At 35.2% G+C, this 21,262-nt stretch overlaps 1 long non-coding RNA gene across 3 annotated transcripts; it reads left to right on the top strand.

The window, feature by feature from the left end:
* The first annotated feature begins 8,536 nt into the window (after nt 1–8,536).
* LOC125469898 lies at nt 8,537–10,221 on the top strand. Of its 3 annotated transcripts, XR_007252189.1 has the most exons (5): nt 8,537–8,798; nt 8,873–8,987; nt 9,297–9,359; nt 9,654–9,768; nt 10,025–10,221. It is a non-coding gene; the product is annotated as an uncharacterized LOC125469898 (long non-coding RNA). The 3 variants fall into 3 exon arrangements; XR_007252188.1 differs by having other exon boundaries at nt 8,541–8,798; nt 9,654–10,221; XR_007252187.1 differs by having other exon boundaries at nt 8,551–8,798; nt 9,297–10,221.
* The last annotated feature ends 11,041 nt before the right edge of the window (nt 10,222–21,262 follow it).

The raw sequence follows: 21,262 nt of genomic DNA, 5'->3' as shown, positions 1-21,262 counted from the left end.
GGTTTTTAAGTTGTAACTGGGACATTATCATTTGAGCAGAAATATTTACCTTCTCTTTTATTTTTTCAATACAATGACAAAGAAACAGATTCGAACGTGAAATCACTTCAAAGATAGTTAGTCGACGTTGAAAACCAGAATCATACAAGCTTTTACCATTTTGTTTCTATGAATGCATTTACCAGCATCAACACGTACAAAAAATGAATGTAGCTAGCGGAGATGAGAATGCTTCGTTGGATGTATAATCACACGAAAAAATGATGATGTATAAGGTAAAGTACGAGTGACCTGTAATTGAAGATAAGATGAGTGAAAATGGATTAAGGTGATTCGGAAATGTGAATCGAAGACCTACAAATACGTCAGAGCCTCAAGAGATGTGGAGTACTTAGAGTTAATGAAAAACTTAGCGTAAGACTGAGTGCAATAGAATAATTTTTTTTTTTTGTTGTTGTTGTTGTTGAATGCTTACAACTTAATTTACTTACAATATTAGAGAAAGATTTACTTAGAAAATCCATTAGGCCACATTGGTAATTATACATTAACGAAAGATTCGAATTATCGTAACTTGATACAAAATGCAAGTAAAATATTAATAATTATATATAGACATGAAGATGCTCATAAGATTTTGGTTCATTTGGCTTATTTGCCCGTACGCACAAAGCCCTTTTTTATTTTTCTTTTAGAGGCAGGTAAGGTAAGTGGACTCTTGCAGCCTTCTGCAAAAATGAACGTTGCTTTGTTCTTGTGCTCCATAATATATATACTTTGCTCAGTCACTAAGGAAACGGATTTAAAAAGTTGGTCTGAACTTTAGCATTTTTTAATAAGCACTTGGGTATTAGAAAAAAAAGAAAAAGAAAAAAAAAGAGCACTTGATTGGAAAAGATCTCAAGAATCCAAAGACGGTGGTGTACTGTGTACATGCAAATGTTCTCAAAATGTTTTTTATTTTCTTTGCCAAGAAAAATAATTGAACTATAAATAAATTGTGGTGGGAGAAATGTGTGTATATATGAAGGACATGCAGTTTGCATTAAACTATCTAGTGCCAAAGCAATTAAAAAGAATAGTACTTGATTACTCAAGATAAGTATAAATTCTTATTCAAATCTTTTTGTGTCCAACTCAAGAAACTTCGTGTTTAGGATCGGAACTGGTTAGATTATGAATTAATATGTAAATATCATTTTGTAAATAATCAGTTAAAATTAAGGTCGTTTAATAGATAGAAGGTTTGTGATAGTTGATTGACTAAAGGAAGGAATGTTTATCTATTTACCATTGTTAATAATCTATTTGTTTAGTTTTAATTGATTTTTTTTTTGTAGAGGTGATCTATATAGAGTGATTTATAAATAATCAATTTTAATTTTAGCACGAAATTTCATGAATCAGCCGCATAGAATTTTGAGTATAAATTCTTACTCATCTTTGAGCAGTCCAATATTGTTCATTAATAGACTATTAACATTGGATGTGAAGGATACAATCAAGGGCATCTGCCCTGGGCTCCAAAACATCCCAAAAGATGAAAATTTTGGGTGTTAAAAAACATGTTGTGAAATACTCAAGTCTAAATATTGCGTACAAAACATAAATTTAACCTACCCCAATACCAAGGAAAATAAATGAACCTTTTTATATAAATATCTGGATCTGCTCTTTGGAATTTGGATACGATTTCTTCTTTAATCTAAATTTCAGGACAAGTACAGGCACATTGCTTGGGGTTTAGGTGGTTGATGCATCACTTATAAAGTCCAAATATTCCATATGTCCTTGTATCATTATGAACTTTCCTTTTTCTTCCAACTCATAGTGGCTGAGTTAGGCACGATACACGTTGAATGAGGGGTCTTGTTCTCTATCTTGGTCGCGCGTAAATGGTGTGACCTTCTCTCTTGTGCATGCATGGTAGCTGATCCTTTTAGGGTTCTTGGGCCTGTTGTGCTTTTTGCTTCTCTTGATTTAACTCGCTTTTTAATCTGAGTTATCGCTTTGACCTTCTTTTGGTATCAACATGTCGCAAGCTACATTATATAGAGACTTAAAAAAAACAGGCTTTCAATTACAACGAAGGTCGTGACTTAAGATTAGAAACTATTGTGACTACTAAAAATGTATTAGTCACAACATATTTAGAAATATCATAAAGAAATGACAGAGAAATACGGTCAAGCTAATCAAATAATCAAATTAATTGAAAATTGTTTTTACAAGAGAAAACCATCTAGAAATCCATCAAGCTAAGTTGAAATCAATAGAAAACCACCATGCTAAGCTGGTTCGTACATCTAGGAACTTCCAATTCAGTTCTTAAATACTAAGAATGGATAAAAGATTCCACAACAATCTCTGAAGCTGGATGCATTAACTATGCTGCTATCTTTCTGTTGCTGATAAGCTGCTACTGCACAAGCATTCAAGTTTTGAGATCCTCTCCGACTACTCCTCAAAACTGCATTTACATGCAGATGGTATCGCTCTTCTTGGATATCGTCCATCATCAGCGGACGCTTCCCTCAGAACTTGGAAAACTTAGAATCCATCTATCTGAATGCCAATCTTCAAACCTGAATAAAACAACAAGCATAGCAAGCAGCATACAAGAAACTGATTAGATAAGGCAGCCAACTAAATCTAGGATCAACTGCACGAAAATGTTCCTAACGACGAATTGAGTGCTTTATCCAACATCAGTATCACAAGAACCAATCTTCTCTCAGTTGAGTCAGTTTCTAACATTAACTAAAATGCATTTCAATGATTTAATTTAAGTAATTATAACTGGATTGCTGCACTAGCGTTTCTACAATAGTTCAATCTGTCTCCTACTGAATATGCTGATTGTTTACGATAGTTGCTTTAGTCACGTGAATTAGTAACATGACTCAGGTGCATAAGCAATTAGCCTATAATTTAATAAGTGGCGATTACTGTTTTTTCTAAATGACTTGGCTAAAAATTCAGAAAAATGCAAAAAGTGTGAATCACAAGAATTCAATCCAATCATCAAAATCGATTGAATGCTTAAGAACATTGAATTACTTTGGATGTCAACAGAAACAGAATTCTTTGCAGCTCGAATTCGGACTGGATGGGCGGGAAACGGGTTGAAAGCGTATTGTAATTAATTAATATGGTCGAGTTGGTCACTTTTCTCTTTGGGCCTGTAACCTCGAGAAGGTCTTTAGGTTTATTCAGTTGGGTTTAATTAAATTTTGTATTAGTAGAAGCCTTCCAAGTTTTTGAGCAATTACTCTGATAGCCCGTTCCATGTTACTTGTATTACTAAATCAATCGTTTTGCTAATTTTTCCATTCCTTTAAATGGCATGACAGCCCTCCAAGCAATCGGGGTTCTTACTCGCTCTTTCTTTATGCTTAATTTTTAGGACGTGTTTTGATGGTTGTCAATTTAGACTATGAAATCTTTGATCGTTTCATGCTTCGTACCTTATCTAGCATCCCTTTGTTGAGGAATGCACCTCACTCTCTTGCAAATTACATATTTTCAAATGTATGAATTTTATAATCGAAATTATTTAATTTTTTTTAATCTTCATTTGAAGATCATCCATATTAAAATATTATTTGAATAAAAAATTGTTTAGTTATCCAAGTTATTTGGTACTCACACGTTTGATTTGCTCCATACATTTTTTTAACACAAACTATTTTCAATTCAAAAGATTTTTGGTAGGAATGATCTTCAAATGAGCAAACAAAGAGTAAAAAGGAACAACTTCGATTATAAAATTTAGACGACAAAAATATGTTATCGTAATGAGTGAGATATGTGTATCCTTATTAAGAAATTTAAGTATTATCCTTAATTTAATGAGGTGAACCTTTAGTTTCTTGGGATTAGATAGGTTTAGGAGAGCAATGACTTCAATCCACCTTAATGCAATAAATATATGTGAGTGGGTTAGAGTTAAAAAATAATTATCTTGGTTAAAAACTGAGTTCATTAAACTCAATCTTTCGTCAAATCTCGTAGAGCATCATCAAATTAAGAGTCAAAAAGTAATAACAGTTATAAAAAATAATATTAATATTTTCCAACTGAAATGTCAATTCCTTTGTGACATAATATGGAATGTCAGCAAGTAAGTTTGTTGTCAAATTTGGCAGCAGCTTCAAATATTTTTAGTGATTAACAAATGTTTTCATCACCACTTAGTACTACGATTTAGTGGTATTCCTTTTCACTTGTAAGTGAGAGGTCTTGGGTTCAATTCTCCACAAAGACGAATTTGAACTACATTACTATTAGTTCATTGTGAGGTTAACCAAATGGAGAACAAAATTTGAAAAAAAAGTTTAAAAATGAATTTAAATTTGACAAACGATATGGCACTTCGACATCTTTTAAAGTTTTGTTCTCCACTCAATATGTTAAATTAAATTATTATTTTACTACATTATTATCTTATCATATTAATGTTTTATATTTCAAATTTGACATAAATAATTCATAATAAATTCTTATCAGGTAGCACTATTAATGAAAAGCAATGAATTAATGGATATTACAATTTCATATTTATTTTCTTTGCATAAGTAATGAAAGGAAATAAACTAATGAGTATAATTTTTTTTTTTTTTTAACAAACGATCGTATCTATATTAATGAAGATGGGGTACAGTTAGCCTCACAATAGTCTAGCATTAATGTGGTTCAAATTCGCCTTGGACGAGGATCGAACCTAAGACTTCTCACTTACAAGTGAAGAGGAATATCACTAGACCATAGTACTAAGTGTCATAAAAGCATTTAAACATTGCATTAGTAATGAAAGTAAATGAAAATACAACGCTTTTTTTTTTTTTTTTTAATAAATAATATTATCTACACTAAGGGACATGGATGGTATTAGCCTAACAATGGGTTAGCAATAATATGGTTCAAACTCTCATTTGGCCACTTAGTAATATGGTTTGGCGAAAATGTAATATTTTAAACCAATATTACAAAGTTAATAAAAAGAATTTATGTGGCATCCCACATCGCCCAGAGAAGTGATCCTTAAATGTATATTCTCATTCCTACCTAGCACGAGACCTTTTGGGAGCTCACTGGCTTCGGGTTCCGTAGGAACTCCGAAGTTAAGCGAGAAGGGGGCTATAACAATCCCATGATGGGTGACCCACTGGGGAGTTGCTCGTGAGTTCCCAAAAACAAAACCGTGAGGGAATGGTAAGCCCAAAGCGGACAATATCGTGCTACGGTGGTGGAGCAGGCCTAAGAAGTGATCCACCCCGGGCTGGGATGTGACAATTTGGTATCAGAGCCTAACCCTGGCCGTGGTGTGCCGACGAGGACGTCGGACCTCTAAGGGGGGTGGATTGTGACATCCCACATCGCCTAGGGAAATGATCCTTATATGTATATTTTCATCCTTACCTAGCACGATACTTTTTGGGAGCTCACTGGCTTCGGGTTCCATGGGAACTCCGAAGTTACGCGAGTAGCGCGCAAAAGCACTCCCATGATGGGTGACCCACTGGGAAGTTCTTGTGTGAGTTCCCAGAACAAATTGTCACATCCTGGCCCGGGCAGGACCACTTCCCGGGCCCGCTCCACCACCGTAGCACGATATTATCCGCTTTGGGCTTACATTCCCTCACGGTTTTGTTTTTGGGAACTCACGAGCAACTTCCCAGTGGGTCACCCATCATGGGATTGCTCTAGCCTCCCTCTCGATTAACTTCGGAGTTCCGATGGAACCCAAAGCCAGTGAGCTCCCAAAAGGCCTCGTGCTAGGTAGGAATGAGAATATACATTTAAGGATCACTCCCCTGGGCGATGTGGGATGCCACAATTTAACAATGAATTAAAACTTATTTGAAGCTGCTGTCAAATTTGACAGTAACCATTTTTATTGCCAATTCACGTCATGTTACATAAGAATTGACATTTCGATAGGATGCTTTTACTGCCAATATTGTCTATTTTTACTGTTATTACTGATGTAAACTTTTTCACATCTTCTTTAAAGATGCTTTTACGTGCCAATTTTAGTTTAATATATCTTTCAAGTAATAGTTGTAACATCTATAAAAATACTGCTATTTGAAGGACATCTCTAGGGCTAGTTTGGTGTTGTTGTGTTCTTTTAAAAAACTGATTATACTATGCTGTGAGAATAAACAGCTGTAAAATAAAGTTGTTGAGTGTTTGGTAAACTTTTTTTTTCTTTTGTGTGTGTGCGCATAAAAGTGCTTTTAACCAAAAAATAATGTAGTAAACTTTAATTTAAATAAATTGTTGTGAATATATTAAATGACGAAAAATGATATGGTATTTAATATGATATAATAATTGTCAAAAAGAATATTATAGGGGTAATGATTGTAATTTTGTAAAATATGTGGGTGTATACTTGCCATTTGAAAATTTCATTAAATGAGCACTGATTATTATGCTTTGAAAAAAAAAAAAAAACATTTTTTTAGAAGCATGGTAGACCTTGCTTCTGCTTTTCTATACTTTTATATTGTCATTAACAACAGTTTTTTTTTTTTTTTTAAAAAACATTTTTTTTTTTTACCAAACGCATTTGATGTTCCAAATTTCTTAATAAGCCGTTTTTTATTTTTATTTTTTAAAAGCAACACAATCCCAAACCAAACTATTAATTTATTTACCTTTTATTTCTCTTTTACCAATTATAAGTGACTAACACATGCTTCACACTCCACTAAAAATTTGGTACCTAAGATATTTCGACATGGACTCGCACGATCGAGACCTTACCATCCAAATTTTACAAATAATCATTCGAACTTTGGAAAGGTTGTCAGATAATGCTATGAACTGTGTGTCATTCACGTGCTCCTCCATTCTATGATCTCAACACAATCTTTTACCCTATGAGAGTTCATTTCTAATTTCCATATATATATATATATATATATCATAAACTGAAAATTTAAAACATACTAGATTACAACAACCAAAATCCAGAAAGATTTTATTCAACAAGCACGTTATTTTTATCACCCAAAGAATAATTATACATGAAATTATTACAGGTATGGACATGGAAGACATACAACCGAAGAAAACTAAGAAAACTCCAACCAGCTCTAAGTTTCGAAACCAAAATCTACCATAAGGCTCAAGTTCTTCATGGGGGTTTTGGATCATGATCCGGATTTGCTCCTACCCCTGAATAATCATTAGTTTCCAGCTCCATCCGCCCCTCCACAAATCCTTCTCCCAAATCCAGGACACCTTCATCCAGCAAATTCTGAATAACAATAGAAAACTCAAATTAATTTGTGCACTAAATATATTTTGGATTTTTAGCCAAAATAATATATGAGATTAGCATAACTCCTCATTTTGGTCTCCAAAATTTAAAATTGATAGAAGTGGTCCCTAAGATTTATCATTTTGGTCATTCCGTAAAAAATCTCTTTTAAACCGAGGGTATTTTGTCAAATCAACCTCTCTATTTGAATTGATGGTTTCTTCAAATTAATGGAGGACAGAAGAATGAAAATAATTGATGGTGGACAATTTTAAAAACTACTTCTATCTATTTTAAATCTTAATGATCAAAGTGAAAGGTTATGACAATCTTAAGGATCATTTTAACTAAAAAAGCCATATATTTTCTAGGAAAAATAAAACAAGAACTAGAGGAATAATTACCTGACTCAGTAGGTCTTCCTTATTTATCTTCTGGCTTCCTATATGATCGATTCCTTAAGAAAATAAACATAAACATCATTCGCCGAGCATCCTTGTTCTAATTTTTTTTCAATTTTTTTTTTTTAAATAATACAAATGAATGACAAAAGGCTTACTTGTCGTAGGAGCAATAGCAATTGACGAGAAGACATACGTGAAACACAGAAAGAGAACTAGTTGTGTCATAAAATTACACTTGTGCGCCATTCTTCTGCTTCTTATGAATCACTCGATGGATCTACGCAGTAGACGGGAAGAAAAAGGAAGGGGGCAGAGGGTGAGTGATGATGGCAATTGGCACGAGGAAACATGTGGAAGTGGTGGCGTTTTATATTAAGATAAGAAGGACAAGTTGAACATGCAAAAGCCAACACGTAACCAATAACAATATTTCTCCTAAAGTCAACTTGATTAATTATTTATAGGGGGAATCAACTTACATTTCATTTGTGGGTTAGTTCCACTTCCATATATTATCCACTGTATTTCATTTGTGTTAATCTTCAACACATTCTTTAGAACATAATTGAAGATCCAAAGTTGGAGGATGATTCTCTTTCATTCTAATCTCTTTCTCCTTTCCTTTTCTTCTAGTTGAACGGTTACGATTAAGTCATGTTAACATCTTCTATTAACTTTTTTACAAAGACAATAAGACAAAATGTCACAACCTGTCCCGAAATTTACGAAACTGAAGGGTATTTTCGTAAATTTTCACTATGAGATAGATATTTTGAAATGGGTTTGCTTTTGGTCTTCATTGATGTGCCTAAGGGGGGCCCACCCTTTGATTTTGTCCCCTGCCCACTTCCACTTTCCCTCTCTTCTCTCTAAGTTCTCGATCCTCTCTATCTTTCTCTCAAAATAGCTCACTATTCTCTTAGCCCTCTCACTACTCACTCTCATCTTCTCCTCTCTCGAGTTTCACACACATGGCACCACACCCACACACACCAACCTTCTCTCTCTCGGACCTCTTTACCTCTTTCGTTCCTTTTCTCCCTTTGCAAACTAGGGTTGTAGCACCATGGAAACCGGTGCTAAAATTTGGTGAAATTCAGCAAGCATCAACCTCTGATTAGGTGAGCCTCGGAGTCCCTTTCTCTGTCTTAATGGTTGTTTGCCTTGATTTATAAAGTATGTATACCCATTGTAGGTGAAGGTTTAGCTTGAAAACAACTCGGAGGGATTTTCCCCAGATTCCGGCATGGAATCTCGTGACTTTCAGGCAGTTTTCCAGCCAACTCCGGCCACGGCTGGACCAAAGTTTGGTATAGTTTTCTTCCCTTCCTCCATAGCTTTAAATCCATGTATCACATGACTTATGTTGGTTAAATTTTGGGGTTGATCGGAGTTAGGAATGCTCCAGCGTTCTTCTCTGTTGAAAACGGGTAACCTGACTTGAAATGGGTCGATCCGACCCGATATTCATAAACCAATTTCAAACCCAGCCCAAAACCTAACTTTGGGCCCAACTCATTTTAGGGTAATTCGACGTCGTGAATCCATTTTTTATGTCCATTTTTAGAAATTCAATATTTGTGATAGAGTTTTATTAATTGGACCATTTATGTGCTTAGGTGCATTTATTACAACATTATTGTCTTCGCTAGTTTGCACAGCTTTTCGACGGCGGAGTATCTGTGAGTGGACCCTTCTAAAATGCATATTTTACTATTAGAAATGCATACATGAAAAGCATGATTTTATGTCTACATTTTATGAAATGTTTATGAGTAAATTGGTTTCACGCTTTATGAATTATCATGCTTATTCGATTTTACGTTCTTTGTGGTATATATGATTGATGACTATATACCTACTTATGAACATGGTTTTACGATATGATGTTTTAGTTACTGAGCTCCGATTTGAGATAGATATATATATATATATTAGAAATATTATGTTAATGTTTTTATGTGCTTACTTAGCAGTTACTCATACGATACTGCCTATGGGCGAAGGATACTACATTGGCTTCAGTCGGAAGATACTTATATAGTATATTTGGCTTTGACAAGGAGATGTAGTGCCTTCGGGCGAAGGAAGGTATATGTGTGTGTGTGTGTGTGTGTGTGTGTGTGTGTGTGTGTGTATGCCTTGTGCTACTACTACTAAGCACATTATATACGATATATGTTTTATGAAAGGTTTTATGGCATGTTAAGGTTTTCGGAAAACCTATTACATATTATACTATTGAGTTTTCATAAACTTTGGGGGTTATTACGTTGATGAATAACTGTTTCAATATTACTTATATATCAACTTAGTCCACTCATGTTTTTATTTTGCGCCCCCTCAGGACTTAGAATAGAGACGTACAATCCTGATGTCAAGGCACTCCTGCATCGGCATCTTTGAGTCCTCTCGGTGTAGGACCCCATCTCTTTGTTCATTCAATTTTATATTATTCCTTTTTAGTGTCTCATATTAGTTGTATATTCTGAATACATTCCACAATTGCATATTTATTATAATTAAATATACAAGTTTCATTTATGTCAATTAATTGTTTCTAAGTTCTCATGCATCCTAATATGGCTTCGTCACCTTCGGGTGTCAGCCATCAAGTGCTTACCTTGGTGTTTAGACTATATCAGGGTCGGCGTGTCACAAAAAAGTAAAGTGTGAAAGAAGGGGAGGGAAGGGGTTGGGAATAGGAGGGGAGAATCCTACTCCTATTTAGATTCACTTTTAAGTCTAGCACACCTATTAGGACCAGGAGATATTTTAATCTAGGGTAATTTTTAGTTTACTACCCTGAAGTATCGTGGTTTTCAAATTTTCATCTACATAGGCACCATGCCATCAGTTAACTGAGCTTCTAACAGAATTATGAAAGTGTCACTCAATCCTCACTTTAGCATGGTAAACTGAGAATTACCCTTTAATCTATTTCTGGAAGACTTGTTACGTGATGTATTTTTTCATGTGTTAAAATGATAAGTAACAAGGTTCATACAACCCTATTTCAGGGTATTTTAATAAAAAAAAAACCAAATACATGTTTTATAATTTTAGTGGAATAGTATCACCATGTGATGATGTTCAATGAACACCAAAAATGATCTCCTATCTAGATAAGAATGTAAAATTGACGCAGCGTGACAAAGAGAAGATCAATCAACGTTAATGTTTAGAACAAGAGATCTAGAAACCATAAAGTATGAGAAATCTCCAAGTTTATTAAAAGATAATTGATAAGATTAGGGACGAAGTCAAAAATTTAACTAAGAGGGCACCTTAAAAAATTTTAGCTCATTTTTGTGTCAAATAAAGCTAATTTTTTTTACAAATGCTGAAAAAATTAGTTACAAAATGACTTTAGTCTATTGTCTCATTTCATCTTTAATTGTTGTCTGAGTGTATCCTGAACTGTATTTCAATTTATCATTCATACTTCATCCTTAAAAACCCAAAACTATTAAGACATTCATTGTTGTAGAGAAAATGGACAATACGGTTTTGCAAAGAAACACTAAAATGACTATTATTTAATCTAACGGGTCATATTGTTTCAGATTTTGGTGATTTGTGGTAGACATATCTTTGAGAGAGGACCTAAAAGATAGACGGTTCGGATCGTTAAAATACATTATGAAGTAGGCCTTACTAAATGAATATAAAAAAATGTTGCCCAATCTTGATCACTCATTAACAAAGTATCTTAAACGTCCTCAAAACTTTAAAATGCTATAAGAAACAAGCACGTTAATTTAGAAATTAAATAATGTGTCACTAATAAGAAATAAACATGTTAATCAACACTTAAGTAATAATCTAATCATCAATAATCATATCAGTTAGTATATAAGATTTGATAAATTTGTCTCTTTAGCATTACCCTTAAAACACTGTAACTATGGAACAGGTTCAGGTTTTTCGTGCACTCAACATATGAGGATCGAGGGCAACCCTTAAAATATATATATATGAAAGGAGTGCATGCCAGAGGTCAAAAAGGAGTACCAAACTCACTAGTGTAGAAACCAATCTCATTCGATCGCTTTATTTTGGGTGAGATCTCATTTGATCTCTAATAAGGAAGAGAGAGAAAAAGAAGCTGATAAGGTTTAGGTGGCTCTCCCTAGAACTGGTAGGGGATGTCTGTAATTGTCTATTATTTTGAACATGTATGAGTCGATCTCCATCACTGGGGCCAGCAGCCACAAACCCTAAGTCAGTGAGTCAGTGAGTCAGTGGGATCTTAACCCTAATGACAAACGAACTTGCCGACGTTGCCATATGCGACAATGGAACAAAGCCGAAAGTAAGACGTCTTTCCACCGTCCAAGCTCTCCAAACTTCCCAAGAGGTCCATCAATTGTAGTCACGGAGATTCCTTACATTATTTAGTGGCATATCAATAATATTCTTTTTTACCAACCATAATGTTAATAAGTTAAATTATTAAATATTAAAAGAGGAAGTTTGATGAGAGCAAAATCTGCACTAGAATGCATAAATGTTACTATTTTCGTACTGTTTCTTGCAGAACCTAAGTCTCAATTGAATTTTTATCACTCTGCTACCCACCAACAGCGCCACCACTGCTCTAAAGTGTCATATGCCAAATAATAATAATATTGAAAACAAAAATAAACATTTTCAAATAATTCACAAATGAACTTTTGTAAGAACAAAATAATATACGAGTGTATGTTTTATTTATTCATATGTTATGCCGATAAATGAGATGACACCAAATTATTAGTTTTCTTTCACAAGTGGTGGATATATATATTACAAGCAGGATATCCACATTTCTCCGATTAATATAGAAAATAAAGATTTAGGTCATAAAATGTTTTTATAATCAAGTTTTAGGACAAAGTCCCTTTTTTTTTCCAAACCAAAAGTCTATTCATTTATGATCTTTTGAACATATGTTAAATTGGTGATAAGGAGAGCGTAAAACCTATATGAGCCATCATATAAGTTATATGTGCACCACATTAGAAAAAAAAATCAATTTAATGAAATTAGATGTTTAAAGAGACAAAATAAATTAACACAATTTTAATCTTAAAATGTATTGTGTGAAAATTAGAGAAGTTTATTGCTGTTTTTGAGAACCATTAAAATGTTATTAGCCCTTATTATATTATCAAATTATTTTTTTTTTGTCAAATTATATCAAATTAAATTGGATAGGTCGAAATAATTTGACCTGACTTTTGCGGTGGGATAAAGAATTTCATAAATATTCTTTGTGGTCTTTCTATAAAAGCAATCATACTACAAGCCTCTTCTTGCTATTCACCAACCTCTTAACCTCATTATCCTCTTCTTCTTCCTTGTGTTTGATCAATATGCTGCAGAAGCCTTTCCTTAGACTGCTGCTGGTACTCTTATTGGTTTTCTCTCATGTTCTATTTTTGTCTGCGGTTCCTGCAACCAGTAAGGCTCAAGAGTTTCCCTTTTTCTTTCCTTTTAGTTTTTAAATATTTTTATTTGGTCAATTGGGGTAAGTCTTAAGCTGATGCAACATGATATAAACATTTGCAGTCTATCTATATGCACAAGTTTATTTGTGTAAAAATAGTGGTTTATTTCATTTTTCTTATATAAAAGAAATGGATTAATAATTGGTTAAATTATTCTTGTTTTGTAGGGAGCCTCAAATCAGAGGAGGAAGACTTATCGGTCCAAGAATCTCCGGTCAGCTCGCTCCTTCGCCTTCTCATTCATTGTTTTCTTCTTGTTCTTTCTTTAAAGTAGTGATTACCAATGATAATTATTTTAGAGCGCTGTTATTATCATTTTTTAGTGAAAAGTCATAAGGCAGTCCTTTTTAGTGAAAAAAGTTATCATGCACTTCCACACGGTAAAAAGAAAATTAAAAAAAAGCATTTAGTCAAAATAGTTTTTGAGATTTGCATAACTTCTCACTTTAGTTATTGAGATTAAAATCGATCCAAGTGATTCATGAATTTGTCCACCATCAATTATTTTGAACCTTCTGTGGAAAAATTCTGTTAAATAAGGACAAAATGATAAAAATATCCTCAACTAATAAACAAAGGGCCAAACTAATTTGACAAAAATTAAGAGTATTTTTGTCATTTTCTCCTTATTTCCCGGAGATTTTTCCCCGAATGACCAAAATAATTGATGATGGACAAACTTAGGAATCAATTCTATCGATTTTAAATCAAAAGGACCAAAGTAAGGAGTTATGCGGATCTCAGTGACCATTTTGGTTAAAAAGCTTTAAAAAAAAAATAAAGTATGAAACAATGCATAATGACTTTTTCAAAATATTAATAATAATTATCTCATTTACCTGATTTATTCAGCAATCTAAATATGCAGAGATTCGTACATAAAAACATATATGTGTTAATGAATTGTAATTTGTCGCCTAATTTTACCTTTATTTATCTTTCTGGCAGGGTCTAGTGGATTTGGTGAATGGAGAGGAGGTGTTTGATGTGGGTGGGGGAGAGGCGTTTATTGAAGGAAGGGTGACTATAGAAAGTGAAGACTATCCGGGAACAGGAGCAAACAGCCATCATGACCCAAGAACCCCTGGAAAAGCTTAAAGATCACTCCCAAGTCCCAAGTTTTGGTTTGAGGATGTTCTATATATCTGTAAGCTGTAAAGTCACGATCTAAGCGAACTTTTTTTATGCGTTTAATATTCGTATGAAACTACATGAAACTTTAGAAGCAATAATTTTTTATTTATTTATTAAATGGTGTGAGAGAATCGAACTTGATACATTTTATTATAAAAATGATAAACGATTTAAATATAATAATTGATTTTTATATTATAGAAAAATGCCCATTAATAAATGTAAACTTTGTACTCGGAATGTGAAATGCCAGGTAATAGAAATGAGGATGTGGGAGGGTGACTTTCTTTGATAGTTTGAATACATATATATTACTCACCTTTAAGATGTGTTAACAATCAACTTTAAATAGGTTTCTGAAACTATAAATCAGAATTTGCGTTTCTGATATGCTCTTTCAATCCTACGACACCTAATTTTTTTTGTCGAAGACGGATTCTGGTAGTAGCATGTAGGAATATGATCCTTTGTTCCTGAGATCGGTAGGTGTGATTAACTTGCCGATGATTTCACTGTTACGAGAACTGGAGTTAGTTGAATGACGTTTTCCCATCCAAGTTCAATAGGGTTCAATATATATTTTCAGTAGAGAACGTGAAGTCCTTGTTGGAGTCAAATGCCGAGATAGAATGTCATAAGGAGGGAAGTCGAGCTACAACTACTTGAACCCATGTATGTGAATAATATAAACAGAGAACTCAGTACAACGAGCACAGGATCACATGCTTCGAGGGTTTCTCATGTACCTGCCCTTTTGTGGCTTTACTAACCTTTGCTAACCATTGTCGTCGACATCTTCGAAAAATTTGAGGAAGTTGTAGTTGGCACCCAGTGAGATGCTGGAAAATTTGACAGGGTCGTAGCCGTAATTGAACTTGAATGGGTGCTGCTAAAATGGACGTAGTTGTGCCAAAGTTTATTGATTAATTGGTTAGCCCCAGTCCTTACGAAGTTCCAACCTTGGTGCTCTTCTCGATCTTTTCTGGTGTTACTAGAACAATACCGATACCAGATCCTCTTTCATTCGACGAGCCGTCAACGAACAATCTCTGCCCCCGAACTCTAAGAAAACAGGTCTTGGAGGCCGCCCTAGGAGCCAGGTCTGGGATGTTCTTCAATTTGTTCAGTTCTCACCTCTGAGGTGAGCTTGTCCATGTTAACTACATTGCAGAAGATGAAGAATTGGTACAGAAGAAGAGGAAGATGAAAGAGAGAAATAAGAGAGATTGTATTGATTGATTGGAGAAAATGTATACAATTGAACTTAAGAAAATGATAGCTATACAATCCCTTATATAGCCATATATCCTAATTACAATAATACACTTCTAACTATATTTTTGTTATATCAGTTATTACTCCCCCTCAAACTATACTTGGAGTATCCAAGTGAAGTTTGAAGTAGCCAGGTTTTGTCAAAATTAGAACTGCGTTCCAACTTTCTGTCTTGCAAGTCAATTTTGGCCCATGGGTCTTCTGTTCGGTAGGCTTGATGGTTTGAGATTCTTGTTTCCATTCCTTCTTGCTGCAATAATCATCACTTGCCTCGTTACAGTACAATATGATCATCATTCTCACCTGCCGCACCCCATATTATGTTTGCAAGCTCCTCGTCATTCCAATCAAACATGTCTGAAGAAGCCGCAGTTAATCGCAAAACCGAAACCGAATTCAAACCATTTCGAATAAAGTTGATGATCCAACATTGTAGCACTTTTAACTACACCAACTTTGTATTAACCTAATAGCAAGCTTGCTGGAACAAATGCAACAAGTAACTCTCTACATTTTACTACTGCTGAAGCTAAACTGTAGTTCCAACAAATTTTTGACTTTGAACTGAGAAGTCATAGTAACAAACTCACTGTATATGCAAATTACCCCTCTTAAATCTTTACAGAGACTGGCAACAAATCAACCAAGAAGAATGACACTCCAAGAAACCAAAACAACCAAGGAGAATGACACTCCTGATAGATTCCTAAATCTTCCCAGATACCAAAATTAATGAAGGAGAATGACACTCCAAGACATCAAATCAACCAAGGAGATTGACACTCCTAATAGCTTCCTAAATCTTCCCAGATACCAAAATTAACCAAGGAGAATGACAATCCAAGAAATCAACATTATAGGCTGTTATAAGCTTCTGAACAATTCAAACCCAATAAAGAGACAATAGAATTTCAGTGAGGTAGAGAGGCAGAATTGGACACCATAAAATTGCACAGTTCATGGTTCGAAAATCCAGTCAACCAAATGAAGTCCATGACAAACCATTGATCTTGAAGCAATGAAGAATCTTGAACCCAAATATCCTAAATATCACACTAATATCCCAGAAAAGACTCACAAGAAAGATGAACAAGCGGAGTGTAAATTCAATATACCACTCTTTGGCTATTAGCCTTACTAATTGACAAAATAGCAAACATTTTCTTACTGAAACATTTAATCAAACATATTATATGCACTGTGAAAACCAGAAATCAAGAACCTAATCAGAACTTTAATCTTGAGCCAAAGCATGCAGAGGAAGCAAACCAGAAGCCTTGGCAAATTAATCTACCAACTTGCACTGAGAAAACCAAGACTGAGCAAAACCCGAGTGAGAAATGGCGGTGGGTTTGTCTCTAAACGCTGCAGTTCGGCTTCCCTTGAGAACCCACGAAGATGGTCTGGTTAGGCACTCATTGATTTTCTTATCTAAACTCAATGAACCCAGTTATGTCTGGCGAATAATCTCTCTTTTTCCTGTCACATTCCTATGGATTTGATCAGCAAGAACGCCAGAGCAGTGACTCCTGTGAAAAACCAACATGGGTCTCGATCCAAGAAACACAACTCAAGATACACTGAGAATTCGAACACTAATGTTTCCCCTACGTCGAAATCGACGGCGAAGTCCCAGAAGACGGCTGAACAAAAGCAGGGCCGTGGCACGCTGGTGGTTGAATCAAATGGGAATGATTGCTGTCTCTTATCAAAACCAAGGTTGAAGACGGAGTTTGACGAAACATCAATTCATGAGGACAATTTTACCAACGAAGCAGCACAAGATTTTGTGAACTCCAGAAGACCTAAAGAACAATTGCGGAAGCACCGAATATCTAATGAAAATTTGGAAAGAAACTAAGCTAGAAACATATGAAGAGAAAAAAAAAAGGAAATGGAACCACCAGAATCAAAGGCGTGAGCCTGGTGGCTCTGATACCATGTTAACTACATTGTAGAAGATGAAGAATTGGTACAGAAGAAGAGGAAGATGAAAGAGAGAAACAAGAGAGATTGTATTGATTGATTGGAGAAAATGTATACAATTGAACTTAAGAAAATGATAGTTATACAATCCCTTATATAGCCATATATCTTAATTACAATAATATCCTTCTAACTATATTTTTGTTATATCAGTTATCAGTATGGAGTTCTTTTCTCTACATTGGCCATAGAGGTCCCATGGAATAGTTGCTCGGCAGTCCCCCGGGTGGGTTGGCCACCCGCTAGCTTGTATATTGATAGAAAAAAGTAAGATTTCACTGTATAATTAAGCACAATCGGTTGTATATGGGAGCACGACCGTTGGAGGAAGGTGAGAACCCAACCTTGGTTTTCGTAGCTTTTTTTAAATGATCTGTCATCCAAGCTTTTTTGAAAGGCCATATGGGCGCCATCTCGCCTTCTCGTGTTGCGACAGGAGAAGCCGCGAAGTAATTTAATAGTCAACTGAGATGGTTACGAAGTAAAGGCGCACAACTTTGACAAGAAGAGGCTATGCAGTAGTGTGGCGAGGGTGCCTTATGAATCCAAAAGATTCAGCCTCAGAATGCCCTTCATGCCTAAAAGGTTAGTTCAAGGGCTTTGGTAGGGAAATGCAAGCACTTGTTGTCATTTCAGATGCGATCGAAAAGTTTTTTTCAAGCGTAGAGACTATATATGGGTAAAAAATGCGAATAGAGATACGGAAGTTCCTGTTGGAGTTATAGGTGCAGGAGTAGTGAACATGACCCTTGCAGTAGCTCCTGCGGAAGGAAGAAATGTGGTAAAGAGGAGTTCCAGGCGTAGGAGTTCATTCAACTACAAAAGGAGAAGCTGGGAGAGATGCATCAAGGTAACCCGGTAGGACTAAGACCACCGCTGCCCTAACCAAATTCTGGGGAATGAGCTAGTCTTGGCCTTCCTGGGTCCACTAGACATGCCATATACCGCACAGGATTTCCTCACAGCAAGCCATCCAGGGGGCTGGAAAGCCATTTCTACCCAGCGATAAACCACTCCCCCGCCCCTTTGGTCTCAAGTATTTTTATCTGTCTACTTCACCGGTAACACCGAAACCATGAAAACATTCTAATATAGTAAAAGCAGCAAGCAATCAACACCGAATATTACGTAAGGATAAACAATGCCACCCCAACGCATCTATCCAACCGAAGCCGACCGCTGAATCTTCAAAAACAGGACCGGGTGCTCTTGTCTTCTCTTCCCAGTGGGAGTAATCACCCTGATAGGAGCATCTGTAGTGGCATCAATAACGAGGGAAAGAGAGGTGGAAGGCGCCCCAGTAGAGAAGCTGAAACCTGCTATTAGAGCAGGATCCACTTTTTGGGAAATATGGATCAAATCTTTGCGGTGAGGAGGCAGCTTAGTCTCTAAAACAAGTTGCTAACTAGATTATGTTAAATTATATATGACAATATATTGTGAGGATATTTAATATTGTTCCTCTTTTCATATCTCCTCTGCTCTTAAGATTCAATGGAAGATACTTTTCCGTCTTAGCTATTCAGTTTAATTGATGAATGTATTATATTTCTTATTCACACTTTACATTGTTAAAGCATATTAAGTTTCTATATATAAATATTTCTTAACTTCTTAATAATTACTTCATAAATATTTCTTAACTTCTTAATAATTACTTCAGAACTATGAATTATATCTTAATCTTGGTTAACATACTGGTCATTAACGGGCAAATGGTCTTGTTAAAGTGATTTAGTTCAATCAACGTGTCTTTCCGCATGCTCCCAAGTAATAATCAAAGATTAAATCGAGGGGCAGAAAAGGCAGATTAGTCTCTAAAACAAGTTGCTAACTAGATTATGTTAAATTATATATGACAATATATTGTGAGGATATTTAATATTGTTCCTCTTTTCATATCTCCTCTGCTCTTAAGATTGAATGGAAGATACTTTTCCGTCTTAGCTATTCAGTTTAATTGATGAATGTATTATATTTCTTATTCACACTTTACATTGTTAAAGCATATTAAGTTTCTATATATAAATATTTCTTAACTTCTTAATAATTACTTCATAAATATTTCTTAACTTCTTAATAATTACTTCAGAACTATGAATTATATTCTTAATCTTGGTTAACATACTGGTCATTAACGGGCAAATGGTCTTGTTAAAGTGATTTAGTTCAATCAACGTGTCTTTCCGCATGCTCCCAAGTAATAATCAAAGATTAAATCGAGGGGCAGAAAAGGCAGATTAGTCTCTAAAACAAGTTGCTAACTAGATTATGTTAAATTATATATGACAATATATTGTGAGGATATTTAATATTGTTCCTCTTTTCATATCTCCTCTGCTCTTAAGATTGAATGGAAGATACTTTTCCGTCTTAGCTATTCAGTTTAATTGATGAATGTATTATATTTCTTATTCACACTTTACATTGTTAAAGCATATTAAGTTTCTATATATAAATATTTCTTAACTTCTTAATAATTACTTCATAAATATTTCTTAACTTCTTAATAATTACTTCAGAACTATGAATTATATTCTTAATCTTGGTTAACATACTGGTCATTAACGGGCAAATGGTCTCGTTAAAGTGATTTAGTTCAATCAACGTGTCTTTCCGCATGCTCCCAAGTAATAATCAAAGATTAAATCGAGGGGCAGAAAAGGCAGATATCGGTGAATGTGGTGAGAATAGATCCTAGAATGAAGGAGGAGGACAATAGTTTAGACCAAGAAAAAGGTTTTAAGAAGCCAGACAAATTCCTTCCATGTCCGCGATGTGGCAGTCTAGACACCAAGTTTTGTTACTCCAATAACTACAATGTCAACCAGCCTAGCCACTACTGGAAAAACTGCCAGAGATATTAGACAGCTGGGGGAACACTGAGAAATGTTCCTGTGGGTGCTGGCCGACGAAAGAACAAGCATTTAGCTTCACGATACCATCACATAATAGTATCCTCCGATGGAGTACAATCACCAATTAACCAGGTTAGAAACCACAGCTAGAGCTGGAATAGTATTAAAATGTGGTCCTCAAGCACGACTTTGTGAATCTTTGGATACTGTTGTTAATCTTAGATACCCGAGGACATGTCTTAAGATGGGCTCTGTCAGTTGTAGAGAAAGTCGAGAGAAGCCCTCCTCAAGCATGTCTTCAAAGACAGCGTGTAATAACCGGGGAAGTGAATTACCCAAACACATAATGCAAGGGGAGGGGAAGGGGTTACAAGGATCTTGTGTGTCAAATGCTTTGAATTGTCACCCAGTTGCTCCATGGGTTTACCCTTGTAATCCATCTTGGACAAATGCAGCTTCTGCTCAAAATCAAATACAGTGGTATGCCGCATCAGTGGTGGTTGTTCCTGGTCCTTGTTCTCTAAGCATTTCCTTACAAACTGTTCAAACATTACGTTGGGGTTGTATACCACTATGGCTTCCTGCTGGACTGGGACATGTGTTGTTGTCAGGATCTAATGGTTGTTTATTTCCATCCTCCTCTACCAGTAATAGTCTCTGCTCAGGTATGCCGAACCTAGGAAAGCAATCTGAGGGTTTAAAACATTATTGATCTGGAGAAATCAGAACTGTGTTTTTGTTCCGAAAACATTTAGAGTTGATGACCCGGATGAGGCTTCAAACAGTCCTATATAAATGGATCGCTTTAGGCATTAAGCCTAACCAGATGGAATCCACCTC

The sequence above is a fragment of a genome, unplaced genomic scaffold (genome assembly GCF_019419815.1).
Source record: "Pyrus x bretschneideri cultivar Hongxiangsu unplaced genomic scaffold, Pyrus_bretschneideri_v1 Contig47, whole genome shotgun sequence".
Classification (NCBI taxonomy): Eukaryota; Viridiplantae; Streptophyta; class Magnoliopsida; order Rosales; family Rosaceae; genus Pyrus; species Pyrus x bretschneideri.
This window is presented reverse-complemented; position numbering and strand designations above follow the sequence as displayed.